The 9,446-nt window shown below is 60.4% G+C and overlaps 4 non-coding genes across 4 annotated transcripts; 2 read left to right on the top strand and 2 right to left on the bottom strand.

The window, feature by feature from the left end:
• Positions 1-3,059: 3,059 nt before the first annotated feature.
• Positions 3,060-3,130, bottom strand: TRNAG-GCC (transfer RNA glycine (anticodon GCC)). The gene has a single exon. It is a non-coding gene; the product is annotated as a tRNA-Gly (tRNA).
• A 1,672-nt stretch (positions 3,131-4,802) lies between these two features.
• Positions 4,803-4,886, bottom strand: TRNAL-CAG (transfer RNA leucine (anticodon CAG)). The gene has a single exon. It is a non-coding gene; the product is annotated as a tRNA-Leu (tRNA).
• Positions 4,887-6,423: 1,537 nt separating this feature from the next.
• TRNAG-UCC (transfer RNA glycine (anticodon UCC)) lies at positions 6,424-6,496 on the top strand. The gene has a single exon. It is a non-coding gene; the product is annotated as a tRNA-Gly (tRNA).
• Positions 6,497-6,771: 275 nt separating this feature from the next.
• On the top strand, positions 6,772-6,843 carry TRNAE-CUC (transfer RNA glutamic acid (anticodon CUC)). The gene has a single exon. It is a non-coding gene; the product is annotated as a tRNA-Glu (tRNA).
• Positions 6,844-9,446: the final 2,603 nt, after the last annotated feature.

Raw genomic sequence — 9,446 nt, 5'->3', positions numbered from 1 at the left:
GGCGGTGGGTAGGAGGCAGCTAAGAGGACGACAGAAACGGAGGGCGCCACAGGGCTAGGCGGGGTCCGAATGGGTGGGGGCATTCTACTGCCCCAGAGACATACATCACCTCTCATCGGGGGTAACCATCCAGTCTCAGGTGTGTGTGGCGCGGGGGGTGGGGGCAGCAGGGGTTGAGGTTGAAAGAGGCCGAAGGAGAGGTCCCGTATGATCCAAGCAATCCCACTCCTGGGTGCGTACCCGGAAATGACGAAACAAGAGTTCAAAACGGCACAAGCACCTCCAAGTTCACCAAATAGCGGCACTATTTGCACTAGCCAAGACATGGAGAAAAACCCAAGTGCCCATCAACGGGTGGCTAGTACGAGAAGAGGTGGTATACATGTACTATGGTGTATGACTCAGCCGTTAGTAAAAAGAATGCAATATTGCCATTTGCGGCGACAAGAATGCTCCCAGGGAAGATTACGCCTTAGTGAAGCACGTCCGACAGAGAAGCCCAAAGATATGTGAAAACTCAAAAGTACTACCAACGAACCTATGGGTGCAAAACAGAGACAGACTCACAGGCCTAGAAAAACACTGATGGCTACCCGAGGAGAAAAGGAGGGGTGGAGGGGATAAATTGGGAGCTCCATGAACAGATACACAGTACTTCCTATAAATGAGATAAACAACAAGGATTTACAGAATAACACAGGAATGATATTCAGTATCCTGCAATAACGTATAATGGAAATCAATCTGAAACAATATTAGACATGGAAGACAGTATCCCCTTTGCTGTACACCTGAAACTAACTCAATATTGTTAATCAACTCTTCTTCCTAAACCACGAGTACTAGTACTTAAAAGCAAGTAAGTAAAAAAAAAAGTTTTAAAAAGAAAGAAAAAAGTAAGTAAATAAAAACAACGAACACAATAAATAGGAGAAACATGAGCCACCAGATGATCCAGCAATCCTCGTCGTGGGTACACGTCCGCCCAAGAGCAAAACTGTTGTTTGAAGAGATCCACGCACCCCCGTGTTTGTAGCAGCACTACGTGCCACAGCCAAGACGTAGAAAAAACCCATGTGCCCATCAACGGTCGGCTGGCAGGAAAAGCTGGGGTATATATGTACTGTGGAATATTACTCAGCCATTTCAGAAAATGAAATATTGCCATGTGCCACAATAAGGATGGTCCTAGAGGATATTCCACTTAGGGAAGTAAGTCTGACCGAGAAGCACAAAGATCCGTGGAATCTAAACCATAATAGAAAAGAACGATTGTGCAATAGAGAAACAGACTCACAGACATAGAAAACACACTGATGGTTACCCGAGGAGAAAGGGAGGGGTGGGAGACATCAGTCAGGAGCGGCGATGAACAGATACACCGTAGTTCATATAAAAGACGTAGGCGACACGGATTTCCGGAATCACACGGGGAATGATATTCAATATCCTGTAGTAAGCTATAACGGAAAGCAACCTGAAACAATATGAGACACGGAAAACCAGTATCCATGTTGCTGTGCACCTGAAACTAACTCAATCTTGTTAATCAATTTTTCTTCCAAAATTACAGCTACTAGTTCTTATAAGTAAATGAATAAATAACTATTAAATGCATAAATAAAAACAACACACTAAATAAATAGGTGAAATATGAGCTCTCATATGATCCAGCGACCCCCATCGTGGGTACACATCGGCAGAGGAGAGAAAGTGTCACTTGAAGAGATCCGTGCACCCTCGTGTCCACAGCAGCACTGCGGGCCACAGCCAAGACATGGACAAAACCCCAGTGCCCATCAACGCCGATGGCTGGCACAGGCAGAGTTGGTGTGTACGTGCTGTGGAATATTACTCAGCCATACAAAAAGAGTGAGATATTGCCATTTGCACCAATAAGGAGGGACCCAGAGGATATTACACTTAGCGACGTAAGGCAGGCAGAGAAGCACAAAGAAATGTGGAATCTATACCGTACCACAAACGAATGTATGCGCCAAAGAGAAACAGACTCACAGACATAGGAAACACACTGTTCGTTACCCAAGGGGAAAGTGCAGGGCAGGGAAAAATACGGAGCTGCGATGAACGGAGAGGAAATACTATATACATCAAGCACATAAGCAGCAAGCATTCACCGTACAGCACAGGGAAATGTATACATATGTCGTGATAATGTATAGTGGAAAATAACCTGTGGAAAGGACATGTAACTGAATCATCTTGCCGTACACCTGAATGTAACACAATGTTGTAAAGCAACCGCAACCGCACTGCTATGAAAAGGAGAAGAAGGCGAAGTGGGCAAAAGGAGGAGGCCAACGGCACAGAGGCAAGGGCAGGATCCTTGACAACGTAGGATTTGGAAAGGATCCGGGGGAAAAGTGGGGAGATGGGGTGGGGTGGGGGTGTTTGTGGGAGTAGGCTGGAGGCTGAGGTGGTGGTGCTGGTGGTGCTGTCCCGAGGGCTGATGCCGTTGGTGGGAGCAGGAGGTTCAGGGGAGGGCGTGGTGTGTTTGTCGTGCTGATGGTGCTGGTGGCAGTAGCGGTGGAGGAGCGGGCCGGTGTTGGAAACGTATTTCTGTGGAGGGTCAAACTCGAGTGCAAGTCTGCGATGATTGTGTGGGCTTCTTTTGAACTCCTCGTGCAAGTGAACGCTTTGGGGACTCTCCAGGAAAATGGGATGGATCACTGCCAGAGGGTGGCGACTCCCTTGCTCCTGGTTGTGCAAAGGTGAAGAGGTTGGCTGTGCGGGGTGCCAGTGTGGGGTGTTTCTTACAGTGAAGAGCGTGACACAGGCGGGGTCAGGGTAAGGAAGAGAACAAGGACAAGGAAGGGGTCTGGGCGTAAGAGTGGCTGAGCCCGCAAGGTGTCAGGTCCTGTGAGGGCCTGGCTCCCGGGTGTGTGTGGGGGTGGGGGGCGTCTGCGTTGGGAAGGTCCGGGGGCCTGAAGGTGCGGTTGGTGAGCGAGCTGTTGGCAGGACCGGTGCCTTGATTGTGGCAGCGGGGAAGCCCAGCTCCGCTTTGGGGCTGCGGGAACCAAAAAGGGGGGCGCTGTGGCTGCATGGGCCGGGAATCGAACCCGGGCCTCCCGCGTGGCAGGCGAGAATTCTACCACTGAACCACCCATGCACTGATGGCCGCCGGCGCCCGCCGCGGCCTCCAGCGGTGCTCGCCGCCAACCGCCGGATCCTGGGTCACTGCTCGTCCCGTGGGCATGTGCTCCATTTGAGCAGGAGGCCGACGGGGCCACCTGAACGAGAGGGCTCCGGGCACGCTGGCGACCCCCGGGGCGCGAGGCGGTCGCAAGCACCGAGGACGGAGGGACGCGGGGCGGGCTCGGCCCGCCCTGCGCTTTCTCTGCCGTCCACGGCCGCCGCGAGACCGTCGCTGGTCGCCAGAGGAAGCCAGGAGCCGCACGGGCCTGGCCCGCGCCCGAATCTCAGTCAGGGCGGGGCGAGGCGTGGCCGCTGCGGGCTGAGCACCGACGTTCCTCTCAACCGCCGCCCGCCGCCGCCGGCCGCCGCCGGGCCCCGACGCACAGTCCCCTCTGGCGGCTGGCTTTCTTGCCGGTGCGGGGCGTACGAGGGCGGGCGGGGGCAGGGATCGGGAGCTCGGGGCTGTGCAGGGACGGCGAGCGTGGGAGGTGGACCCCGGGCACCGCCGCCGCCGCCGCCGCCGCCGCCGAGCGGGCGCTTAGGCCGAAAGAGCAAAGGTGTCTTAGCCTCGCTTCTGCGCTCTGCGCCCACCCCTCCCGCGGTGGTCCCGCTCTGCTACGTTGGTTGTGAGGAGAAGCACTTTGGCAGACTGGCTGCTGGCTCGCGGACAGCCCGGTGACGGAGGGAGCGACCCAGGGTGTGGCTGGGTGCTGCCGGAGCCGCGGCTTCCCCGAGGGACTTGCGCCTGGGGCGCCGAGGCGGCTGACTCGTGCTGGGGGGCCGGACGTGTTGTGGTGGGTGACAGGGCATCCAGGGCTTCCGCTCACTACTCACTGGAGCACCGTTCCTGGGAGCGACTCGTGCACCAGGCCCGTGCAGGGAGGGCCCCCTGTTGGCCTGGCCAGCAGGCAGGCAGGCAAGCAGGTGTGGTCCGGCCAGGGCCCCAAGGCGAAAAAAGCAGCGAGGGGCACGCACCACAGGCCGGCAAGGTGGTGTCGGCGGCCACCTCGGTGTGGCTGTGGAGGAAATGGAACGGGCAGGCGGGCCGTTGGGGCTGACGGGAAGTGACAGGATGTTGGTGAAAGACGGAGAGCTGCTGGTGGCGGAAGTGGAAGAAGGGCTGTGTGAGAGCGAGTCCGCTGTTCACCAGGCAGAAGTCGGAGGGTGGGCGAGGTGTGGAGGGCTTTCCACACGCGGCCGTTGTGCGTGTGGCGGTGGGGGCGGGGGGGAGCGGGAGTGGGAGGGGAGGGACGCAGGCAGGCAGGCAGGCAGACAGGCAGGCAGGAAAGACCAGCAGCAGCAGCAGCAGCAGCAGCAGCAGCCGCAAGCAGGGGAGGAAAGATGTGCTGCGAAAGGACGGAAGGTTTTCCAGGTGTGGGTGCAGGAAGGAGGGGGCATAGGAACCGGCGGGGAGGGCGTTTGTCCGGAAAGCCCGTCGCCGGAGGTTTCGTAGCGGGCCGTTTCTGCCAGGCCCCTGGCCGCGGCTTGAGAAGGTCCCGCGTCTGAGAGGTGTGGATGTCCGGGCGGAGTTTGGAGAGGCCGCAAGAGTGCACGGCGCGACGGACTGCAAGGCAGTAAAGCGCTGCCATGGGGGGGTGTGGGGGGGGGGGTCGGGTGCTTTTGTCGGGCGGGCCAAAAGGCTGGCTTGTCAGGAGTGGGGATTCGAACCCACGCCTCCAGGGGAGACTGCGACCTGAACGCAGCGCCTTAGACCGCTCGGCCATCCTGACGGCGGGGGCTGGGCGTGCGCGTGGCCGCTCGGCTGGCTGGGACCGGACCGCGACGCGAACCCCGGTGCCCTTGGCGGGACGCGGTGCTCCGCGCCAGGCGCGCGGCCGTGTGGCTGAGCGACGGAGCGCGGCGCGCGGCGGGCCGACGGGGAGCAAGGGCCCAGACGACGCGCCTGGCTCCGCCGCGGTGGCGCCCTCGCCCGCCGCTGGCCCCGGACGCAGCCGGGCCGCGTCGGGCCAGCCCCTGCCGCCGGCCCCCCACCCGCGCCTCTCCTCGCCGGCCAAGGCCCGGCGCGCGCACCGCCCCTCCTCGCAGCCTTGCTTTCGGTCTCGGGCCGGGCCCCTCCCTCCCGGCGCCATCGGCCGGCGTTGGAGGCAACAGGCAGCGCGCGCTCGGAGTTTTCAGCGCCACGCGGGTCCGAGTCCCTGTCGGGGGTCGGGGGCTGCTGCTCTGGAGGACGCGCTTGGTGTGGCATTGGGTCGGGTCGGGGCACGCGCCGGCCGGCCCGTAGCGGGCAGGGGGCCGGAGGGCAGGGGGCCGGAGGGCAGGGGGAGGCGTCGGCAGGCAGCCCGAGAGCGGGCGGTGTGCGGGGGTGGTCGCCGCCGTCCTCGTTAGTATAGTGGTGAGGTAATCCCCGCCTGTCACGCGGGAGACCCGGGGTTCGATTCCCCGACGGGGAGGCAACACGCCCTCTTTTGGTGGCTGGCGCCGCTCTCTGTCCTGCCGCCTGGCTCCCAAGGGGCCCCTTCTTCTCGTCCCTCCGCCCTCCAGCGAAGCGCAGGGCGCCAGCGCGTGCCCAGCCTGCCCACCCTCGGACCCCCTCCAGCCCTCCAGCCCTTCCGCCTCGCCGGGCGCTCCGTCGCCACGGCCGAGCGACGGCCCTCCTCTGGACCCCACAAGCGCCCGAGGACACTGCGGCCCGCCCAAAGTGGCTGTGTCAGTAGGCTCCTTGCGTGGCGACGCACAGCTGCGCAACTATGCACAGCGGCCTGGACGGGGTGGGAGGCGGATGAGTGCCGTCCCCTGTCGGTGCGGGAAGTGGCCTGGCCCAGCGCCCGGTGGAGAAGGGCTTTGGCGAGCCGGGGGACTGGCAGACGCGTGCCCCGGGGGGCGGGGGCGCGCCGCGGCGTGGAGCCGAGGGACCTGGAGCAGCAAGGCAGCGAGAGCGCCCCCCTGAGGCGGTCGGGCGGGTGGCCTGGTGCAGCTTCGTAGGGCTGGCGCGGGGTGGGGCGCCGGGGGGCCTTGGTGGCGCCCGTGACATCACAGAGCTGGCCGGCCGGCGGGGGCGTCGGGGCAGGGCTGCTCCAAGCGGCGGCTTCGGCGGCGGAGGCTGAGAAGGAGGGGGGAGGACGAGGAAGAGAAAGGGGGAGTAGGAGGAGGGGAGAGAAGGGAAGAGGAGTCGAGGAGGAGGGAGGGGGGGAGGGGGGAGGAGGAGCAAGAGGAGGGGGGAGGATGGGGAGGTGGGAGGAGGAAAGCGACGAAAGTGCGCTCGGGGCGAGCCCGGTGCCGGCGTCTCGGGGCGGCCCGGTCCGTGCAGCGTTGGTGGTATAGGTGGTGAGCATAGCTGCCTTCCAAGCAGTTGACCCGGGTTCGATTCCCGGCCAACGCAGCGGGCTGACCTTTTGCCGAGCTCCGCGGGGGGGCCTGTGAGGGAGAGCTGGGAGCAGGGAGCTAGCTGGCCCCAGCGGCTTTTCTTGTGTGTGCGAGAAGCAGGCACGCAGTGTTACTGAGGGTGCTGCAAGCAGGCAGGGCGGGAGGACACGTGGATTGCCAGCGACGGCGCGTGGCTGGACTTGGAAAGGCCGCGTCTTGGCGCCAAGGTGGCGCCGAGCGGGTTGCTATGGGTCCTATGGGTCCAGCAGGAGCACGGCTAGAGCCCGACGCTCCCTGGTGGTCTAGTGGTTAGGATTCGGCGCTCTCACCGCCGCGGCCCGGGTTCGATTCCCGGTCAGGGAAGCCTTTCTTCTTCCTCTCAACCTCCCACCGTCCACATGGCACTTTTAGGCCACGCTTGCTCCGCGGCCTCGTGCGCCCCGGGACCCACAGCCACCCGGCGCCCTGCACCTCCAGCCCAAGCCCTGCCACGCAACCTCCACCCTCCCTCCCCCGGCCAAGCCTTTTGGCCGCACTGGCGCGCGCCCTCGCGAGGCCGTCCGACGGCCCCGTGTCTTCCTTTTCGGACGCTTGCCTCAGCCCCCAACACGAGTGGCCGGGGCAGCGCCTCTCCCCCGCCGTGGCTGTGGCCACGAGCAAACGCGCCCGCCCGTGTTTGGACTCTCCAGCAGCACCGGCTTCTCCCCCACGGCGACGTCGGCGGCGGCGCCGACCGGCGGAGGGCGGTGTCACACGCGGTGCCTTCCGACAGCGCCGGATCCCCCGTGGAAAGGAGCACCGGTGGGCAGACGGTGTGCTTCGCACCACCGCAGCAGGTTTCCTGAACGCCTTGCCGGTGCCTTGGGGGTGGCTGACAGTGTGGGGATGACGGGTGTTTGTGGCCGTGGTCGGTGGCCACCCCACGCCGGTTAGGGAACGGGAGCAGGACGACCCCATGGAGAGAGGGCGGCGGCGGGCCGCGTGCCGTGCCGGGAGGTGCGAGGAAGGGCCTGGGGTGTCTGGCTGGAGCGCGGGCAGGGAGCGGGAGGTGTTGGGCTGGCGGGGGACCTGGCCCGGGAGGAGCGGCTGGCCACTCAGGCAGGGGCTCAGCAGAAGCTTGGGGTGGTGGCGGGCACCTGGCCCGGCAGGTGTGTGCGGGGTGCGTGAGATCAGGGCGCGGGGTGGGCCTGAAGTAGCAGTGGGTCTGAGGAGCAGGCGGCGGAAGTGAGACTTCCGGGCGGGACATGTGACAGCCGGGCCTGGGACACAAGGAGAAGGTGGCGGGGAGCGGGGTCTGAGCCTGCAGGCTGGGGGGGAGGGGCGGGGGGTGTGAGTGCGCTGTGGGGCGAGGAAGATGGTGGGAGAGGGACCCCTTCGCGGTGGGGTGGAGGGTGAGCGCCCCAGACTGGTGTGCTGTGCGGGAAGGTGGTCGGGCTAAGCAATGGGTTGGGACCGGGGGCGGTGGGTAGGAGGCAGCTAAGAGGACGACAGAAACGGAGGGCGCCACAGGGGCTAGGCGGGGTCCGAATGGGGTGGGGGCATTCTACTGCCCAGAAGACATACATCACCTCTCATGCGGGGGTAACCATCCAGTCTCAGGTGTGTGTGGCGGCGGGGGTGGGGGCAGCAGGGGTTGAGGTTGAAAGAGGCCGAAGGAGAAGGTCCCGTATGATCCAGCAATCCCACTCCTGGGTGCGTACCCGGAAATGGACGAAACAAGAGTTCAAAACGGCACAAGCACCTCCAAGTTCACCAAATAGCGGCACTATTTGCACTAGCCAAGACATGGAGAAAAACCCAAGTGCCCATCAACGGGTGGCTAGTACGAGAAGAGGTGGTATACATGTACTATGGTGTATGACTCAGCCGTTAGTAAAAAAGAATGCAATATTGCCATTTGCGGCGACAAGAATGCTCCCAGGGAAGATTACGCTTAGTGAAGCACGTCCGACAGAGAAGCCCAAAGATATGTGAAAACTCAAAAGTACTACCAACGAACCTATGGGTGCAAAACAGAGACAGACTCACAGGCCTAGAAAACACACTGATGGCTACCCGAGGAGAAAAGGAGGGGTGGAGGGATAAATTGGGAGCTCCATGAACAGATACACAGTACTTCCTATAAATGAGATAAACAACAAGGATTTACAGAATAACACAGGGAATGATATTCAGTATCCTGCAATAACGTATAATGGAAATCAATCTGAAACAATATTAGACATGGAAGACAGTATCCCCTTTGCTGTACACCTGAAACTAACTCAATATTGTTAATCAACTCTTCTTCCTAAACCACGAGTACTAGTACTTAAAAGCAAGTAAGTAAAAAAAAAGTTTTAAAAAGAAAGAAAAAAGTAAGTAAATAAAAACAACGAACACAATAAATAGGAGAAACATGAGCCACCAGATGATCCAGCAATCCTCGTCGTGGGTACACGTCCGCCCAAGAGCAAAACTGTTGTTTGAAGAGATCCACGCACCCCCGTGTTTGTAGCAGCACTATGTGCCACAGCCAAGACGTAGAAAAAACCCATGTGCCCATCAACGGTCGGCTGGCAGGAAAAGCTGGGGTATATATGTACTGTGGAATATTACTCAGCCATTTCAGAAAATGAAATATTGCCATGTGCCACAATAAGGATGGTCCTAGAGGATATTCCACTTAGGGAAGTAAGTCTGACCGAGAAGCACAAAGATCCGTGGAATCTAAACCATAATAGAAAAGAACGATTGTGCAATAGAGAAACAGACTCACAGACATAGAAAACACACTGATGGTTACCCGAGGAGAAAGGGAGGGGTGGAGACATCAGTCAGGAGCGGCGATGAACAGATACACCGTAGTTCATATAAAAGACGTAGGCGACACGGATTTCCGGAATCACACGGGGAATGATATTCAATATCCTGTAGTAAGCTATAACGGAAAGCAACCTGAAACAATATGAGACACGGAAAACAGT

This window comes from Kogia breviceps, unplaced genomic scaffold, assembly GCF_026419965.1.
Source record: "Kogia breviceps isolate mKogBre1 unplaced genomic scaffold, mKogBre1 haplotype 1 scaffold_368, whole genome shotgun sequence".
NCBI classification, from domain to species: Eukaryota; Metazoa; Chordata; class Mammalia; order Artiodactyla; family Physeteridae; genus Kogia; species Kogia breviceps.
Note: the sequence above shows the minus strand (reverse complement) of the source record. Positions and strands in the feature narration are given on the sequence as shown.